Raw genomic sequence first — 20,250 nt, forward strand, 5'->3', positions numbered from 1 at the left:
TCGGTGGCAGTGTTATTGCTCCTTGTTAAGGCCGGAAAAGGTAAATGGAATTAGACTTGCGCAGCGTTACGAGCACATTTGGTTAATTTTGTGTAGTGCGTGTAAGATTGGAAGTCAGTTTAAAATCTCGAATACAAACGTGTCTAGACAGTCAGAACAGTGTAGTCATACTGAAGGACATATTGTTACTAACGCCGCAAGAATCACGCATAGTGGTCACTCAAATGTCTTTATTTGTTCTTTCACCATGAGCTAGCCGGCCAGCATTTTGGGCGCCATGCGACCGCTGTTAAATGTACGCTGATATGTGATGCGTATTGAACCAAGGTGTCGCTGCAGTTCATTTGGCACAAACATCCTGATACCTCGTGCCAGCCTATGCTGCTGTCAGACATGCTAATTTGGTATTCGAGATCTTGCGGTGTGCGTACAAGGGGGCACAGCTACGAGACGACATTCGCACAGACGCGGGTGGAACATTAAGCCAACTTTTGTGACATACACTCAGCACAAAATGAGGATGGCTGGCGAACAAATAGAAGTTCTTTATGCAGTGTGTAAAAGCACAACCTGAATTTAGTCTTATAATTCATATCATTCTCAGCTTTGCTTAAATGCCCGTACAGGGCTTCATTTTCTCAACAGCACAAACAAATAGTGACTGAATAATTTAATCAGCATATTTTGTTTTTTTATATTAGTGCCTTGGTTACTGGCTAATGGGAGCACATGCGAGTAAAAAAAAAAATAGACGGCCGTGGAGCTACGATCACAACCCCAAGAAAAAAAAAACCTTTTGCTACCTTGAGTTACATTTAATTCTTGTATAAAGACCGATTTGTGAGTTCACCACTTGTGAGGAGTAAGCGCGTTTTTGTGATTTCACTTATGAGCCGCAGACCAGTCAGTGGAGCAGGGTACTTTCTTGTAGCAACTATATGATGCAGGACACATCCATCTACCGCGGAAACTACGAAAACCAGCCATTATCCCAAAATGATAGCGCGCTCCGAGTTAGAACACAAGGCCACGCAGAGTGGCGTTTAGGTCCTCAATGGCGCCATGTATTTTACTAATATGACCATAGATATACAAGATTTTTTGCTTTATATGTTATTTGGCACTCCTTTGATGAAATCATAACATTATTGTCATTTCATCTACACTGCAAGGAGGCTACGTACGTAAATCACTTGTCTCATCACCATTTATTTCTGGCTGACAATGTTCTTCATGGCTCCATCAATTCCTGCCCCCAAAAATTAGGGCCTCTTGTACTAGACGTAATGGATGCAGGCAGGGCTTTGTGTCGTACAAAATTTTTAATGTCAGGTTCGTTCACACTCTGCCCTAACTAGCTGCTTGGTTTCTCCTAAGAGATTAAAAAGTAGTACTTCCTTGTTTGTAGCGCATTGCTCCACATTACCTTACGCAGAATTTATTCCTAGGTTCAAGCATGGCAAGCCTGAATATTACGATGATAACGAACTAGCTCTTCTCAGTTAGGAAGGACATCGAAGGACAGTGCCTTAAAGGTTTCTTCGCAGTTAGGAAGGACATCGAAGAACACCGTGCCTTGAAGGTTTGACTGATTTTCTTTCATTCTGACGTAATATTTTCTTCTTGGTGTTGTGCGCGAGGCAGGACAAGTACTGAAGCATTTCTGATTTTATGAAATCAGCCAATCGATCTGTCACCGTTCACCCTAAAGCGGAAGTTACCGGAAAGAATAAAGTTATGCTGCCTACGCACAACTGATCAGTATTTTCTCCCACTGCTCGCATCTTAAAGTGGAATCAGCTCGGTGCTACTTCTAATCTTGGCAGCCAGAGGTTTTTCTCACAGACGCCGAGATGTCAGCGCGCAGCTGTTCTAGCGCTTCAGCCTGCCAGGATTACGGCCAGCGCGAAAAGAACTGAATTTCAACGATGTTGCTCAAGAGAACCCCGCCAAAGTTCGGTGCCGTCTCAGGTAAAAGCTGGAAGAGCCTCATGACGTGACTTGTTAACATCCGAAAGCACTTGTTTCTTTTGCCAAAAATTACGAGTTTGAGTGCGCAGTCATCGACGCAGTTACGGTAGGCTCGGTGAATAAGCAAACAGAGGAAGAGTTCTACAAAATATCCTTTACGGCCAGCGGCTGTCGTTTACACACTGTTTGCCTTGCAGCGTGAACGCCTGATAGCGCAATTTTTGCGCCGACACCATTACAGTCGCGAGCCGAGGAGGAAGTGGGCAATGGCTGCTCATAAAACAGTTGTGCTACGCTGCACTTGCAGCGAACCTCTTGCTTATCCTTATTTCCTTTCGTTTTCTAGAAGGAAGCAGTGCCTTGTTGGCGTTATTGTGACTCACTGGAGCCATTTTCTGTACCTTATCTTCTTCGCTGAGATAACGCCACTCTGCGCCGTAGCCATATTTCTCCACAAACGTCAAGGCCTCCGGCAGCAGCGCCTAATATGCTGGGCTGCGCGCCTTTCTGTTGATAAAAAAAAACTGTTTATTTCTAAGAACAAGACAGGCTAGCGGCCAATGTTGGAGTGGCATGGTTAATTTATCACTCCGGTGATATACTAACCATGCAGCTTTGTTGCAACGTCTGCAGCATTGCTGACAGCCTTGGTTCTCAGTGCGGTGCTTTATCACAGCGTTATTTTCACGGCTCTCTTATGAGTAGCAGGTTTTAGTCAAGACCTTGATACAGACGCCTGTCTCCATTAGAAAAGCCGCAGTACTACAGTCCATGAGACGTTAGATGTCTTGTAAATCGCGTAGTGGCTCTTTCAAAAAGACGCAAAGAGTGTCAAGAGGGCTGTGTACAGTAAGCAACACATCTTTGCATTACCCAAACACCAGCCCTGTACCGAAAAGGCGTTGGTAACGTGAATGAAGGAAGCCAATATACGCCCCAAGACTGGACCCACCTTCTTTTTGAAATTGGTCCTATAATGAATTTCCGTTTGTTCTATTATTTCCTGATTGATTTTTCCACTAAACTGCATTTCGCTTTATTACATTGTGCGACGCGTCAATCGGGTATGTCGGTTGTTTTATTTTGGAACGTAGTGGTGTAACTTTATAGTCACATGAGAACTTTATTTTAAACCTTCCACAAGCAAAGCCGCCACGATGGCTTCAGTTGTGGTGCTCGGCCGCTGACCCGAAAGACGCGGGTTCGATCCCGGCCACGGCGGTCGCATTTCGATGGAGGCGAAATGCTAGACGCCCGTGCAATGTGCGATGTCAGTGCACGTTAAAGAACCCCAGGTGATTGAAACTAATCCGGGGGCCTCAACTGCGGCGTCCTTCATAGCCTGAGTCGCTTTCGGACATTAAAACACATAACCATTAACAAAACCTTCCATAAGCGGTCGCTTTTTCCTGGCACTTTTTTTGTTTCATGGAAATAACAACTAGTCCTCTTTATGGCCACACGGCAATTGAGGGTGTTTAAAATGAAGGAATAAACGATATATTTTACGTCCTCCCCGTCCATTTCTTTGTCTTTTTTCTTACCGAAGAAAAGTCCTGTATTACCTCGCCCATTTGCGTTTACAAAAGGACATACTGCTACATAAAAGTACACAATAAATAATGAAATCTTGCGCCTTTCTTTTGCTACCTGTTTTTTTTTATTAATATAGGCTCGATCGAAAGTGAGGTACTGAGTAAAACTTCGCCTTTCTTTCCTTATTGCAGAGCAGAGGGTTTTCCCAAACTAATGGCAAGGAGGGAGCCGAGCTGCGTTAACGTCCCGAAGAAGCAAAAGCTGCGCTCACATCAGCCGACCTACCTATACAGAGTGCACCATGAATACCGAAGTAGGCGAGTGAACGGCACTCGGTCGCTGACTCATCAGTATACACACATTAGAAATAAAACAGCCGTGGTGGCGCAATACTAAGTCGAGCCGCGGTCCAATCGAAGCTTGAAACGTAAGAGCCCCTTAAGCCGCAAGAAGAGCCCTGGCTAGTCGATAGAGCGCCCCGCCGCGACCCTCGAGGTGCGCTACAGCCGGCGACGGAGGGTCGAGTCCGCGGCGAGTCTCAACTCCCCCCCGCTGTGTAGCCCACAGTAGTGGACCCTATAAGCAGCGCTGCGGGGGAGCATTTGTTTATCCGCCGGGTCGTGTCCGTGTTTGCAGGGCGACGCCTCCCTCTCGCTTGGCTACGCCACTGTCACGGCTCCTTCGCGCCAATTCAGTCTTCGCCGAAAAGGCGAAATTCAATTTGTCCCCCCCCCCCCCTTTCCACACTTTGCGCGTGCCCCTCGCGCAAGGTGCACCTCACCGCCTCGCCTGTGGGGGCCTTTTCCCGCTCCGAGCGGGCTTCGGCATCGCGGCCGCAACGAGCCACAACGGCACTTATATACGGGAAGCCCGCGGAAGTGGCGCGGAATGCGAGGAACGCCGCACGATGAAGATGCCGTCCTGGTAGGGGAGCACTCATCGTGGCTCGTCCGCGCACTTCACGCGCGTGTCTCGCACGGCCTACCCTTTCGAGGCACGGCCGACAGCACCCCCTGCCCCGCTGGACGGGGACTGGCGCGTGTTTGCAGCACCGGAAGGATCTGGATGCTCATAACTAATTGCGGGTGTGTCCTTAAAACATAGTCCAAAATGACCACAAGGGCTGCGAAAGTTAGCAGCGGAGGAAGAATGCGTTAGGCTGCCAAATATATCTGCTCGCTGACACATTCTAATCGCCCCTGGGGGAAAGATGGCCGTCCCAAATTCTTCTTTCCATGTTACCCTTATTATGGTCTTAATGTCGTTGCTTTGTTTCTTCGATATATTATGAGTCATCAAGCTTACGATACGCGTAGACCACTGGGGGTTCTTATTAACAGTAAAACTAATAACACAGCAAGAAGTGTAAACGAACAACCAGGCTGACAACAGGCAACGCAAAAGGCAACAAAACAGTTATTACATTCGTTGTCAGGGCCACCTCTCCGTGAAAACGAGCTGGTTTCTGCTGTGGATCATGCAGCCTATTAGCGACCCCGCATAACAACGGTACTGCGCGCCGTTCGCCGGGGAGATTAATGCAAATTAAGGTTTAATTACGCCGCCCTGGACGAAAAACCCTGATCACAAACGCAAGCTTAGAAAAGAGAAGAAAAGATAGGATGTTGCGAATGTCATGAAGGAAAAAGAAAGTAGCAAACAAAGTAGGAATGCGCCATTGCTTTCCGCTGCATAGCTGAGTCTCGAGAAGCGCTAATTCGCAGCGTGCGATGCTTTGTCGTGGATTAATTTTCGCTGAAAAGAATGTGAAACCTCGGTTGCTTTGTTCCCAAACGTTGGCAACGTTTAAAATTGTCCGATTTGATAATCCTTCCTGTGCCTTATTGTGTTCCCTTTCCGCGATGGCATTTATTGCCTCCTAGTAGAATGCCAGGTGTCGCTTACCTCTCTTACTTTGCAGCATGGTTTATAAACAGGGAGTTCAGGTGCCGCCTGGATAGTGTTCTGGTGCTTGTATATCGTACTGATGGTATACGTGAGATGCTTGTTTTTTCTGCTGAATGATCATGACGGCGCCTGAAATTGAATTTGTGAGCTGAAATTGAGTGGTAAGAAAAGCTTTCAAGATTGGTTGAAAAAAACGTAAGCAACAAAAGAGTGCGCTAGACACTGCATGGCTGAGCCCATCGTGGTCGTACAGGTAGTTGCATGAGCAATGAACTACTGTGAAGCTTTCTGGAGAATGCTCATTTTTCACTGGTATATACGGGCGATATAGCTACTTCCCTATCTTTTTTTTTGTTTTTCACACTTCACAGGCCTTTGTTACTGATTGTACTATTTTTACTTACTTCACCAGTTTTCGCGCATAAAGATACATTGGATACAGCGGCACCGCATCTAAGAGTTAGCAGACATGTCCTAGGGAGTCTGACTCGTTATTGCAGTATGTTGTCAGAAATTTTAGAGTAGCTGAAATTTAAGTCAAGAAATATGCAAGAATCACGGTATGCTGTGTCGGAAATAGGTTGTCGCTGCTTTTTTAGTTAATAAGGCTGGAGTCCAAACAGTCTTCCAAGAAATCAATTCTTGGTAGTCTTTGTCAGTATTTTTATTGTCCGGTTTCATTTAAATGCTGCGAACTCACATCTTGCAAGAAGCTCAGCGTCGTTGTAGTATGGGTGTTTAAAAATAATTTTCACTCTGCGACGCGGCGCGTTAAGATCACGTTGGAGCAATAATACTTAACGTGTTCTTACATGGAGAACTAATGTTAGCGCAGACTCTGACTCTGTCGATGAGATATCGGCGTTGCAAATGTATACAGCGGTAGACAAAACGATATTTCGCAACACTATTAAAAAAATTATGATGCGGCATGGCGCTGCATCGTGGGTCGCGGACGTTTTAGCGTCACGACACTCCGAGCGGAGCTTACGGGCTCTTGATTGTGCCTGCTTACGTCAGATTTGCACCGTCAGTTCATTTAACGTGATTCCGTCGTTTTACATTATCTAATCGACACAAACCAGGCCTTCTGGAAGTCTTTGTTAGTTCCTGTGCCTTGTAACCCCTACTTTCAACAAGATAGAAACATTTTTTATGCCACTTAATGCTGTGGCTTGAAAATTGGCTCTGAGAGAGGAACCTGTTGTCTATGCATCTTCCCGCAAAAGAAAAACCTCATGAAAATTTCACACAGTGCATCTTCTCTGAGGCCGCCGACCGCCGAAAAGGAATAGACAGCTAGCGCTGGCGATCCGCAAAGCGTATCGCCCTGTAGACAACTGGAGAGACATAAAAGTCCAAAGTCGCGAGTGAGGATCATCACGAACACATACTTTCCTTGTGCCATTGCCACAAAAATGCAAGCAATATCGCGCAGTGTTTGCGCGTGCGCCCAAAGTGCTTGTAGGATTTATTCAACAAGACCAAATAATCTACTTCCAGGTTATCTTTATAGATTTGCCTATTTCGTTTCCTTTTGGACACATGACCAGAGCAACGGATGACATGCAATGGCATTCATTCTTGAGAAAACCTGCACGAAAAGCTTTTCATTAAACCCGCGAAAGCGGATAAAAGAAAATTCGTGCTACACAAATATTCTCCCAGTGGTAATGAAAACTGAATGCACCTAAGATTCCAGGCAACACGACGGGACATTAAATCATATTTCCAAATCGTGCGACAAACAATGGCGCATCACTACCACCAAAAGAAAACACTTGGTAGAAATGCTGCATACGGTTTAAAATAGAAAAAAAAGTTAAATAAAGAGCTTGCGTAAGTGCAAAGGACAACATTTGCAATCAGGTATACCAGCGACTACTACATGAGCGTAAGTCACTCGCTTGTTCCCTGCATTGACGGATGAGCTGCAGGAGTTCAGAAGTAAGTTACCTCACAAAGCACGTCGAAGAAAACACAGAAGCTGGAAATTGATAAAAAAAAGTAAAATGACAAGAAATGGAACAAAACGAAGAACTCGGCGCAAGCATCCTGGAAGAAATCGCGTATTGCCGTTAACAGCGTCCCTGCACATAACATCGAACGCTTCCGAATTACAGTGTTTAGCTCCGTCGCTGTCGCCCGACAGCGTATAATCAATCGTTGATAACATAGTATTTGCTGATGTGCAGCAAACCAGACGTTAACACCAAACAATCCGGAACTGATCCCGTCGCGAGCAAACAATTTTGCGGATGAAACCGGAGACAACCTCGTCCTTCAATTCATTTTGTTACATAAAATAGGGCGTAGTGAATAAATGAGATGAAAAGGCCCTTGAGCCGTGTGCTTATTCTCAGGGCAAAAAAAAAAGCACGCAATGAAATATGGAAATATTCACTCACAACGCGCAATGTGCTTGTCGTGTAACCCCGTGGATTCAGATGGGCTACATGATGGCAGGGCAACACAGCGACAATTCCCATGTTTACATGGCGATAACAGGGCCACACATCAGCTTACAGTGCGTCCCCAGTGTATCACTGGCATTTAAATCACTCTTATGGTACGTCGAGACTAAAGAGAGAGAGAGAGAGAGAGGGGGGGGGGGGCAATGAAAGCATGGGCCCTATAGCAGCAAGAGGTGAGAGGTCAATTGGTTCGGCTACCGCTCATGAAAGAACTCCACAAAAGGTCATGAGTGGACGAAGACAAGTAACTCTCAGAAGGGAAGGCTGCGCATCTGTTCCGGAAGTGCGAAGAGTGTCGTGCCGTCCTTAGGAGGGGTGTCCCGTCCCTGATGAACGAGGCCAAAGCGCAGACAACTTGCCTGTGACGCGACGTGCGAAGAGCAGATCCATCCTGATGCACTGTACTCGGCTGTAGCCGTCAGCCAGACGCAGCACATGCCCGCACTGCCGCCTGCGTACGGCCTCCGGGACACGGCATAAACAAAGCGGCACGCGTTCGAGCAAAGAGTTCCTCCGAGTCGCTTACGTCGAGTGGCTCCACGTATCGATAAGCGCGCCCCCGCGACGGGTGGAGACAGGCGCTACTCCACAAAAGAACAGCTAAAACGCAAGCGAAGGAGGAATTCTCGAGTCTAGCCCCTTTGCGCAGACGCCGATGGAAGTCCTCCTCGCCAACCTTCGACGCTACCACCGTGAACTTACATCATTACGATTCCGCCGACAGAGTCGTTGCGTGCGCGTTTTTCCTTCAAAAAGTTGCCCGCGACGCGATCGCAGCCGCCGCGGCGCCCTTTTGTTTCCAGCCGGCGTAGCGTGTCTGCATGGGCGCGAGGAACCGCAGGCGCGTCGGCTGTCCGGCGAGAACGGGCCCTTGGTCGCCGCCGCCAGCTAACCTCGGGAGACGCGCTGGAACGCTGACTGGCGCAAGCGAAGGAGCCATTCGCACTGACGGCGCGCCGTGCTGCCATGTCTCGTAAATCATGCTTCCCGTACGCTGCCCCGTGCGGAGCTGCGCGGGCGAAGCAGAGGCAGCGAGCGACAGCCACGGGAGACGCGCCTGCTTGTCTCTCTTACCCGTCTCGGCTGCCAGTCTAGCGCCCGCTTTTCGGGTTCCATATCGTTGTGTGTTCTTGCTCTGGCTAATCGCAGGCAAAGGCCTTTGTCTTTTCATACGAAGGGTGCGCCTCCATGTTGTTATGAAGTCGGTAGCTTTATTACCTTTGACCGTAGTTGCGCGATGTCACTAAAGTAAAAAAAAAAGCTCGTAATTGCGCACCGGCCACAAAAAAGAGCGGCATTTCCGTTCAATTTTCCAACAAGTGACGAGCATCCCGTCAGCACGGCCGTCTCAGTGGGTCAGTGCTGTCCGTAAAAGCACTCATTGCCTCCTAAAAACGTGGCGTAGACGGACGTACGCTGGCAGCAATCCAGGAGGGACAGCAACAAAGGGAACAAGCATCGTGTTTTCAGTCATTGTTCCACTTTCTGATTTATTTAGAGTCCTGAACCTGTTTCTTCCTAATCATTACTGTCAGCCTTGCTGCTACAGACTGCTACAGCGATTAAGAGGCGCAGAGCCCACGGAGTGACTTCCTTGCAAGGTTAAACTTGCGTCGCTGCTCGGTAAACTACGCATTTTTCCATGCCCTATCACTTCCTGATCAAGCCGCTGGCTCAAATTTGGCCGTCCTCGGCCGTGCCTAATTATTATGCACAAAAAGCGACCAGGCACTTAACAGGAAGATTACACTTGCTAAGCGGGTCCGGTGGACGCGTATCGCAGGTTACGCTATTGCCGCGAGAACCGTTAAGCCTGTCCAACGTGACTTTCCGGCGCCTGCTCGCTGTCCGTGATGATTGTGCTATGATTAACCGCCTTTCACCTCTTCGATCACCCGTCATTCACGGACTGTCCGAGCGCGATGAAAGCTTCGAGAATTTGGCTCTAGATGCATTTTTTCAGACACCTCGTTAACAAAACACTTCGTAAAAACCTCCGGAAATTAAGAAAGAAATGCAACACATACATTGATACCGCTTAAACTTTCCGAAAGAGGCACCCCAGAAGAAAGTCGTGCCTTTGTTGCGCCATTTCGTTACAAAGACCGCTCATCAAGCACGCTCTCTTGCACACTATAATTTTCATAGTTCACCTTCTAATTAATCCACCGGAGGATCCCTTACGCTCTTTTGATTTAGGGAACCTCATTTTATATGAATACACAGGTACTTATTTACTCCTTATAGCTCACAAGCACTTAACTCATATTATTTAATATCATGCTTGGAGAAAAACGGAACTACATCATACTATTACCGTGAAAAAACCATATGATAGAATGTAAGCATGTTCCATTACATTAGTGACTGGTATATATATTTCTGTAGGAAGATGTTACCCGTGCTGACATTAAATTTAACCAAAGTACTGAGCACGGAAGCAAACACGACATGTTCTCTTTGGTGCATCGTCAATAATCTTTCTTTAACCAGAAGATGAGGCAGAACGTTTAATAATGTGAAACCAAAATCAAAACTAAAAAGTTTTCGCCAAATGTAGCCGTTCAATGTAATATACGGTGCTCGTGATCTATGGATGTATTTCCGCCAGTTTCATACTTTGCGGTATCCACTGGAAACAGCGGCTATAAAAAAGGGCACGCAATTTTATATATGAGATGTGGCTATCCAATAATTCGTGCAGCCCACAGTTCACTCATTACTTAGCCCAACATGACTGCGCTTCCATCAAGTATTTGCTCATATTAGCACTTATCCGCTAAAATGCGCTAAAACGAGAGAAAACGGGAGAAACACTAAAACGGGAGAAAAGGTTGGTAGCACGAACGAACGCCATAAAAATTGAGGTCGTTGCTAATAATTGCGGCTTGGTGCTTATCAGCGTTTGCAAAACTAAGCAAAGTGCAAGAGGACCCAGCAATGATTTTGCGACCCCACTGTTTCGCTAAAAATCCGTTAACTGTGGCAGAATCTTATTTCTGGTCGTATAACTGCACGCACCGAGAAATCACAACTTAGAACAGCCTGACTTCAAAAGATTAAGAAAGAAAAGCACTTATTGCGGGCTCTAAAAACATGTCCACTAAGAATTAATGTTCACTGTGCGAAAGAGTGCCATCAGATTCCTTGCCGCATGTGGCATGAAGGGCAAAAGAAAAAAAAAACAAAACAAGACGCGTTGTGCTTGTGTTTTCAGTCCAAGAAAAAAAAAACAGAATTTTCTGTGTTACGGCTTCACATTACTACACTTATTTTTTCCACTCGACAGCTGCTTATGAGGATAGCGAGGAAAAGCAAGTAGGGGAACGAGGAAAAGGAAACAAAAAAGAGGTCCTTTCGCTGGAGTCACGTACGTAGCTGATGCGATTCAAAAAAGAAAAGTATAAAAGAAAGGAAAGCTTTCCTGTCATGGCCGCAATACGTGCGTGGCGTTCTTGTGTGGGAGAGTCTCGACGAGGAAGGCACCTTGTCTTCAAGAGCGCATATTTCTACTGACAAGATCAATAAATGCATATCTTTGCCATTTGCACACTTTTCCTGTCCTGCTTTTGGTATTGGTTGTCTATTTTGGCGTGAAATGCATGCAATATCTGAAAAATACCTCCAGCCTTATAGGACTAGGGAATTGCGTGTTGACCGCAGAAGTCCATGAATTTTCCGCGGTTTTAACTGCGCATACCGTGCTGATAACTCAACGCTTATGTGTTGAGGTATTAATGAAGGCGTAATAATTAATGACAGCTCGGCACATCCTAACACAAACAACAGATATTCTTGCTGCAACCAGGTTACTCAGGCCCTGCGATATATCAGTTTGAAGCTACTGAAGACCAACAGCCATCGGTGAAGCGTCATGGCTTTACGGTCAGCAATGGTATGGAACTTTGATAACTGTATCTCAGTTTACGCTGGGTTATTTGGAATCAAATGCGCGACAGAGATATTGTTGTTTTATTGAGATTCTGGTTATTTTCTTTGCAACAGCGAACTATGCGACGCGTAAATATATTTCTCAGTGTTCAGCGTAGCGCTTTTTTTCTATCTCAAGTGTTTCCCGCCCATTTTTACTGAAAGCTCGCGAGGGATTCAACTCTCCTGGGAGCAGTAGCGTGCCTCCTTCGCGATATTTTTATTCTTCTTGCATATTTTATGCGTATCCGTAATTTAAACGATGCCAGCAGAGCTCGAGGCGGTACTAAAACGAAAGACATGTATTTCGCTCCGTAGAAAGTATTGCGGACAATTATTGCTTCTGCGTGGTGTAAAGAGACACAGGCGGCCACATTTCACTGGCAGGGATATGCAAACTCACGCAAGGTGGAACAGAAAAAAGAAAATGTGGACTTCTTCCTGTGTTCACCCTCGCTCGTTCAACGCAGTGACCCTCTAGACGGACGCGCTGCCCTGGGTATCTCTCATCGCTGAGCTCGGCCACGTCCCTTTATCGTATCCTGAAAAGCCATTTCGCCATCCATGTATGCCATAAAGGCGCGATATCAAAGGACGCCGGCAATACGCGCAAGTAACTTCGTTCCATTAAATCAAGCGATCGGGTCATTGCTAGCCGAGACAGCCAGATAGAAAGTGGTCGTAAGCTAAAAACGTGTATTCATTGCAGAGCTTCGGCGCGTTGCAGTATACGGTTGAAAGAAATCCCGTCTATTGACCTGGATGGCAGCTCGAAGCTCCTGGACTCCATAGAGTCTTTTGTAGTCATTTACAAAGGAGGGTCAGTGGACGGCGTCTGTACGCAGTGATTAAAAGCGTCTTGCCTGATATTAGCAGGTAATTAAAAATTTGGGCTATTCAGACTATTGGATCGGTATAAAATGCGCTAAATGCGCATTTTTTTAGTTTCCTTCAATTTTAAAGTCGCAGTGCTTGATTTCTGCTCTGTAGAAACTTCACGGGCTATTTTTCCCCAGAATGTGAACTGATGCTTAGATCCCAGAGTACTTCTCAATCTCTGCCGAGTGGAAAAAGATGGTTCAAGCGAAGTACGCAAGCTATGAGCGAATTGTAATTTAAGTTGAAAAGCTTCTGTTGAAGAATCAGATTTGGAGCTGACAGTACCGTTGTAGTATAATTTCACAGAATTTAGCGACTTCGATTTGGACTACTCATTAGAGCACTAATGCCGTTGACAAGGAGCTACTCAGAATACCATTTATGGATTCTACGTGCCAAAGTTCTGAGAATTAATCATATCCGTTCGTTATCGTTTTAAAATTGGACTGATGTAGTGAGAAGCTCCAGCTGGTCCCATCATCTCACCTGCCTTTGACGAAGTTGCATGGAGACAGAGAATGCCCTTGACTGGGCTTGCTTATTCGTCTACGCATCCGAAATGCACCTGCTGCAAGAAAAAGAAAGTAACTAGGGGTGCAGATAGTACAGTCAGCAGCTTAAAAGACGTTTTTGCCATGTGAGTGCGCGAATGTGTCATTATGCACCGAAAATGCAAAAAAAAAGAATATTAGCTCTTTATTTGGCCTTGCGGTATCCATACGATGTCAAAGAACATTGGGAGCAACCAACATTCAACATGAGCCGGAAGTGCGCACGCAGGCGTGGCTTGCATGTTTTCAAACTGTTTGGCAGTACGCAAAGGCTACTTCTAAACACCGAACGGCAGCGGTTCTTTTAGTAGCTAATAACCGCAACATTACAGCGTTATATTCGCTTCCTGCACACCTTCCAGAAGGGATATGTGCTTCTTCACAAATGACTCACTCGACATCGAGCACTAGGCCTTACAAGTGGGGTTTACCGTTCCAAAGAACATGGGCGGTAGTTTACCACGCACAGAATAGCACATGAAAATAGTTGCCTCCGCACAATCAACCGTCCTGGGTTTTAGTGCATTCTGTCAGCGATTTTGCTCGCAAGTCACAAATTTACATAACTTTTGCACGTAGAACTGAGAATCTCGCAAACTTGAGATGCTTTCCGACATTCCCGCATATATCCTGCATGTTAGGAGAAGACCGTCCAGTGATCATGCAACTGGCGTCGACGGCTGTTTAGTTTTCAAGGTTAATTATTTGAATACTCTGAGGCAGGTACGCAATGCCAAGACGCTAATTAAAGTAACCTCCTTACCTTTCCTTCATAACGGACCCTTGGAAGTTTTTGGCGCCAATGAACAAGTCACGTATTTATTTTCCGTATGTTTTCTGTTCTCGTCTGTACCTATTTTTTTTCTGGTAAATATGAAGCTGTAAAGCAGGCATACATTTTCGAGTAACAAATACACAAAGACAGCAGAAAGCGGATTTTACTTGATTCTATTTCAAGCGAACATTTGTTGCGTTCAACTGGACACGAACGACGTTTAGCGAACTTGAATAATTGAAAATGAAGACTGATCGAAAAGCTGAACTCGGAGCTACGGAACTAATATGGTCACCCTGAAATAATTAGGACGCCGACATAAGCCGCTTGAAATCTAAATATGTCAAAATGAAGTAAAGCGAAGGTAGGTACACATTATTACACAAACGTGCACATACCTTTCCTTTACTTGAGAGCAAAAGCCAGGTCACATTTTGAACTACAAATAAATAAGTAAACTACGGCGAATATTTTTCGATAGTTTCTTCTCCTGGAAGCAGCAAAAAACAACAACAAAGATTTGCGGGGCGTCATAACCGTGTTCTGGTCTTAGTAACCATCCGTATTCGCTCAAAAGGCTCAATTACTTTTCAACATTTTTGGGAATTATCGCCGACTTTTAATCGCACTGACTGACCTCAGGCCAGTAGGAGCGAAGCGACGCCAAAGATGTTGCGCCTTTAACAAGTGTTTTCTTGCGTGACACATGATTGAGACAATCACACCTGAGCGCATTTTCGCAGAAGCTCGGCGCACGCTACAAAAGTGGCGTAGAAAATTGTAGGTCGTTTGTCACCCCAGCGCTCGTTTTGGGCAACTGCCTGCTGGGGTCGGCACGCACACGTTCCACTCGAGGGCGGCTTACCTGTCGTTCCAAGACGGTTCTTGGCCGGTGCGCCAGAGCCCACAGCTAGAGGCCTCACAGTCCGGACACCGTCAAAATCGTGCGCAAAGGTTCACGTCAAGAAAGAATAAGAACCAAAAAAGTCAAGTTGGAGAGTCAGAAGTCCTCGAAACAATCACGACTACTTACAAGAAAAACGAAAATAAAACCGAGGAAGGAAGGTGAGAAAAAAGTTTCGCCCTTTGCACGCAACACGAATTGACTCAGCTGCCTTTGTCGTCCCGTTTCGAGGCAAAAGAAGTTCACCCAGTCATTCCGGCGGCAGCATAAGGGCGCGCGAAGTCAGTCGTCGCGCTAGAAGTATCTCGGAGGTAACGTCCCACCGGCGATCGCGACGCGAACGGCACTGGAGGAGACAAGCAGGGAAACTTTTCTCGGAGTCTTGCTTCTTCTTCGACCGGGAGGACAAAGTTGGGCCCCACTCTGGTCGTCAGTCCGCGGCGCCCTTGGCAGGGGGGCCCGCGGCGACGCCGTCCGGAGCGGGGGGTCCCATGCGGTGGCCGGCGGGCACGCGGTCGGCGGCCGGCTCGAGCTGGGGCGCCTTGGGCTGCGTGCCGCGCGGCATCCAGTGCGCGAGTGAGCGCCGCCGGAGCCGGCGGCCCAGCCCAGTAGCGCATCTGCGCACGCGCCCGAACGGACATCGATTTCGCGGCCCCCTGCGTGTGCCGCTGCTCCCGTGACCAAAGGGTTCCCCCGCTCGCAGGTGATGCCCGTCCCGCGCGGGGCACACTCGGATGCAGGATGCGCCCCACCGGCGGGCCAAGACGGAAGTGTCACGCTCCTCCCGCGGGAGCCGCGGGCACCGGCCGCCGACCGCGCTCCGGCACATTCATTAGCACTCGCGGTTGCCGCGGTAAGCACCTGTAATGCGAAACGAGATTTCTCCGAAAAGCGAGCCTCTCTACCTCTCATCGGCCCACTCAGAGGCCCGAATACCTTCTAGAGACTGAATGCGATTATTATACTCGTCGGTTTGGCTGCTTAACTTGAGGAGAGTGAAGTGAACGTTTTTTTTCTTTATTTAAAGACATTTGTATACACAGTGCCAGTGACACGCAGGATGATGAAAAAAAAATCAAAGGTGCGTTGAGCTAAATTCCTTGGGGCAGACGCGTTCGTGTTTTTAATGTCACCAAGCGTACAAGGAAGCAATCCCAATGGCATGCGACCAACACAACTTTATAGCTTCCTCGGTAGGACCTACTACTGGTACCAGAGTAAGTTTCATTAACGCAACCCTTGTGTTTTCTTCAGTCTTTTAATAGCTCGGAGTTTTCTGCAGTCCGTGCCTCACAGTGGCGTTCCCAGGGCTCTTCAAGATGCAAAGCACGTCCCTGCCCGAGTGCCCGCAATAAGCACAAAATTTCTGTAGCACGTTTAATTATATGCAGAGACGCGCTTTTAACGGCTTCCACTTTTATACCCACACCTTAATATTTTATGCACTGACTGCTTTTCTTTGTTTCATTCGTCGGTGCTACAGCATAGCACAATTTGCTCAAATCACGTATCATCTTCAAAGTCAGGCTTATAATTTAGCGGACTCCATTATTGTTACTTTTGCATCCTGTGCCTGGAGAGACGTTCTTCCAGTTCGCGGCAGTTTTCGCTCAGCGGAAATTTTATTGAAGCACTAACGCCTGTGTGTCAGCTTTTCCTGATTTCGTTGACATTCGTGAACGTTTTTTTTTTGTTCTTTGCTGAGATTATTGCATTCATGGTAAAAAGAAAAAAAAACTGGGGGTACGAGAGCTTCTTTAGAACGACTAAAATGGAATTTTCGTTCACTTCCTTACAGCCTCTTTTCAGCCAAAAACGAAGCATTAAGTCCGGTTGTAGAGTTTCGTCTTCCCTCATGTCGCAGGAAGCCACTTAAACACGTATTGTTGACTCTTCTCTGTCGTAGCAACCTATGGTTTAAGGAAACGTTACCTTCCTGTCTAGCGCCAGACTTTGCAATGTGGCGGCTCCTTTGCGCCGGAGCACATATTCATTTTTTTAATACAAGATGATGAAGTAACTTCTTTAGTATACTTGCATTTAAGATATGAAACGTTCTTTTTTTCTTTTCGGCAATCTTTGTGCCAAACCCATTGATGCCTCTTGTACATATTGTGGGTGATGCCTTTCAGCGTTTCAGGCGGCAAGGACTGAAGCCATAGCAATATGCCCGTTACTCTACAAGTGCCATATTTCGTTTTACAGCCTGTCTGTTCGTACTCAGTATGTACCAGCAACAATAACAATAAATAGGCAGAAGCACAAAAGTCTCAAGCATTCCGCACCGTGTGCACAGGACAAGGCGTACTGAGCGAATTTTTTATATATCCATTAGCTTCGTCATTACCGTTGCAAAGAGATGATCTTTCTAAAGACATGCCCCTCCTTTAACGCCGAGCGAAAAATATCGCACTCAGATTGAGGCTTCTTTTTCTCCAAGGAATCCCGATAGCTCACACACCGTATCTAGCGACGAGTCATTACCGCCGATCCCAGAGCTCTCCCACTTATAAGCCGCAATGGTTCTTATTTTGCTTCGGTCGTTCGCGTGAGTGCCGAACCCTGTTGCCCCCGCAGAAAGTGGCTGGAGATGCGGCCGCCACCGATTCAATCGCAACGCATCAAGTCAATTGAGATGCGCACCCCCTATGGCACCCACCACGAGTGTGGCCCTGGAAGGCGAACTCAAAACATCCGCTTTCTGAAGGCGTCTTCGGCAAAAGAAAAAAAGAACGAAGCAAGAAAAATGTAGAGCGGAGAAACGTTCATGCCTGTCGGTTCAATCGTCGGACAGGTACACGCTTTTGGCGTTGTCCGGGTCGTGAGTAACGCGGAAGGGGGATTGTTTTCTCGCATGCGTGAATTTTCACCACGCAACTCAGCAGCAACCCCTACCGCGCCCAGTAGGAGCATTGAACGCGCAATATGCTTTCAGAGTTCTTCACTCAACGCGCAGCGAGCCCGGCGTTACTGAAAGGGTACGCATGTAGGCTCCAATCGAGAAAAAGAGTTCCTTGCAGTGTTCAGGCATGTTTGGCGCTGTATCGCGGTGCATTCAACTGACATATCTGCGAAAGCCATTGTTCTACCCTTGCCGGGCGTTGCAAATGATACTGAGCACGGTTAAACACTCGGTTAAACTCGGTAAAACAAGCTTCATTTCCTCCCAACGTCACGATGTTAAATATGCTGCTGTTCTAATCCACTCTGTAAGTAATGCGTTTAACGACCAACAACATACACAGAATCATCACGACGAAGGCAAGCCAATTTGAAACTCAAAAAAGAAAGACACCTTACTTTCGTTCACCAGTGCACAACAGATGTCGACATATAATGAAGCTTGCAAATGTTTGTGAAGACGTGAAGACATCGGCACTAGGTTTAACTTGTCATTTCCTCGTTCTTTTTCTTAATTAAATCGTTGACAACAGATCTTTGCGTTTCGAAGAGTTCGTCTAGCTTGTAGCTGTATGGCTTGCACTTTTTAGCACGCGTGTCGACCGTCTTAACACAAAACCGAAGCGCCTGAAGAGGTCGCGGGGCAAAACAGGGCGCGGACTTCGGGCAACTACTTCGGGAGCCTGCTGCCAACCACAAGTTGATTATTTCAGATTTTAATTTACCAGACATTCAGTGGAATACTTTGACAACTAAATCGAGAGAAGCATCATCATCATCATCATCGTCATCACCTTTACTACGCCCACTGCAGGACAAACTCATCTCCCATATCTCTCCAATGAACCCTGCTTTGTGCCAGCTGCGGTCACCCTATCCCCGCAAGCTTCTTAATATCAACCGCCCACCTAACTTTCTGCCATCCCCTCTTACGCTTGTCTTCTCTTGGGATCCAGTCCGTTACTTTTAAAGGGACTCTGAAGTGGGCTCTAGTAAAGTGCGGTATGCCTGTGATGTTAGTAGAATATACTCCTTCACGAGTATACTCCAGCTAGCATATTTTTTGCTGCCCTTTGTGGAAGCTGAGTTATATGTAGTCAAAATTTAAATTTCGTCTTCGCGCCTCTCTCCTCCTCTCATCACTTTTTGCACGCTGAAACGTCGGCGCTTCCCCGCCGGCCCCACCGTCGGGGGCGGAGCATCCGCCGGAGTTACGCCGCTTATTTGCCGCGGCCATAGTAGCTGCCTAACGTCTGAAAGAATCTAACCAATATAGCCATCCCTGAACTGGTATACGCAGGAGCGGTGCGATGGAGGGCGGTACGAGCATGAAAAAGTTGCTGGAAAGGGCTCGCCCATTTTCGCGCGTCATTGTGGGTTCTCTGATGCGTGTATAAGTGTATTATTTGGCTCAGATGTTCATGAAAACACAATGCAGCGAAAACACAATGCCTCGGAAGCTGTTTCAGAGCCCCTTTAAGGACAATCGGCTGTCTTGCCTTCGCATTGCATGCCCTGCCAAAACCCATTTCTTTCTCTTGATTTCGGCTAAGATGCCATTAACAAGCGTTTGATCCCCTATCTACTCTGCCATCTTCCGGTCTATTAGCGTTACATCTAACATTTCTCTTTCAATAGCTCACTGCGCTGTCCTTAAGTTGAACCCTTTTCGTTAGCCTCCATGTTTCTGCCACATGGGCAAGTACCGGGAAGATACAACTGTTATATACTTTTCTCTTTAGAGATATTGGCAAACTGCCATTCATGATCTGAGGGAACCTGCATATGCGCTCCACTTCATTCTTATTCTTGTAGTTATTTCGCTCTCATGATCCGGATCAGTAGTCACTGCCTGCCCTAAGTAGATTTATTTCCTTACCACTTCCAGCACATCGCTACCAACTGTAAACTGCGGTTCCCTTCCGAGAGTGATGAACATTACTTTGGGTTTTCTGCACATTAATTTTTAGACCCACAGTACAGAAGGAGTGAATTGACCTGGATATTGCCTTTATTACCGACTTAACACAGCCGATGACTGAGGATGCACGTGTAACAATCACTGTTAGATCACCGTTGGACTGGGTGTTTCGTGACCGGCGAATCGGCAGTTAAGAAGTCGAAGAGGGTGTGTCCGATTACAAACTAGTTTTTGTACAGATAACTATTACGACTGAACTGGAAAGGATAAAACGAAAGTAATTCACGCACCAGATTTTGATTAAGCGGATCACAAAAGTATCATCCACTATACATATCTTTTTAAATAAGTTGTAAATTGTGGGGTTTAACATCTCGAAGCGACACATTGGCTATAAGGTTCGCCGAAGTAGAGGGCTCCGGATTAATTTAGACCTCCTGAGATTCTTTAACGTGCGCGCTGACATCGCACAGCACATGGGCGCCTTTTACGCGAAAGCG

The 20,250-nt window shown here is 46.7% G+C and overlaps 1 protein-coding gene across 4 annotated transcripts in view; it reads right to left on the minus strand.

Annotated features, from left to right (window-relative positions):
* The window catches only part of Oamb (Octopamine receptor in mushroom bodies), a 508,904-nt gene that overhangs the window by 460,594 nt on the left and 28,060 nt on the right, over positions 1-20,250 (minus strand). Inside the window, exon 1 of one of the 4 annotated variants that reach the window (XM_077646920.1) lies at positions 14,890-15,087. The exons of the other annotated variants lie outside the window; for them this stretch is intronic. The gene's annotated coding sequence lies outside the window, so the exon portion shown is untranslated. Of the gene's footprint in view, positions 1-14,889; positions 15,088-20,250 lie in introns of those variants that run through there. 4 annotated transcript variants of the gene reach the window in all.

The sequence above is a fragment of the Amblyomma americanum genome, chromosome 1 (genome assembly GCF_052857255.1).
Source record: "Amblyomma americanum isolate KBUSLIRL-KWMA chromosome 1, ASM5285725v1, whole genome shotgun sequence".
In the NCBI taxonomy this organism is placed as follows: domain Eukaryota; kingdom Metazoa; phylum Arthropoda; class Arachnida; order Ixodida; family Ixodidae; genus Amblyomma; species Amblyomma americanum.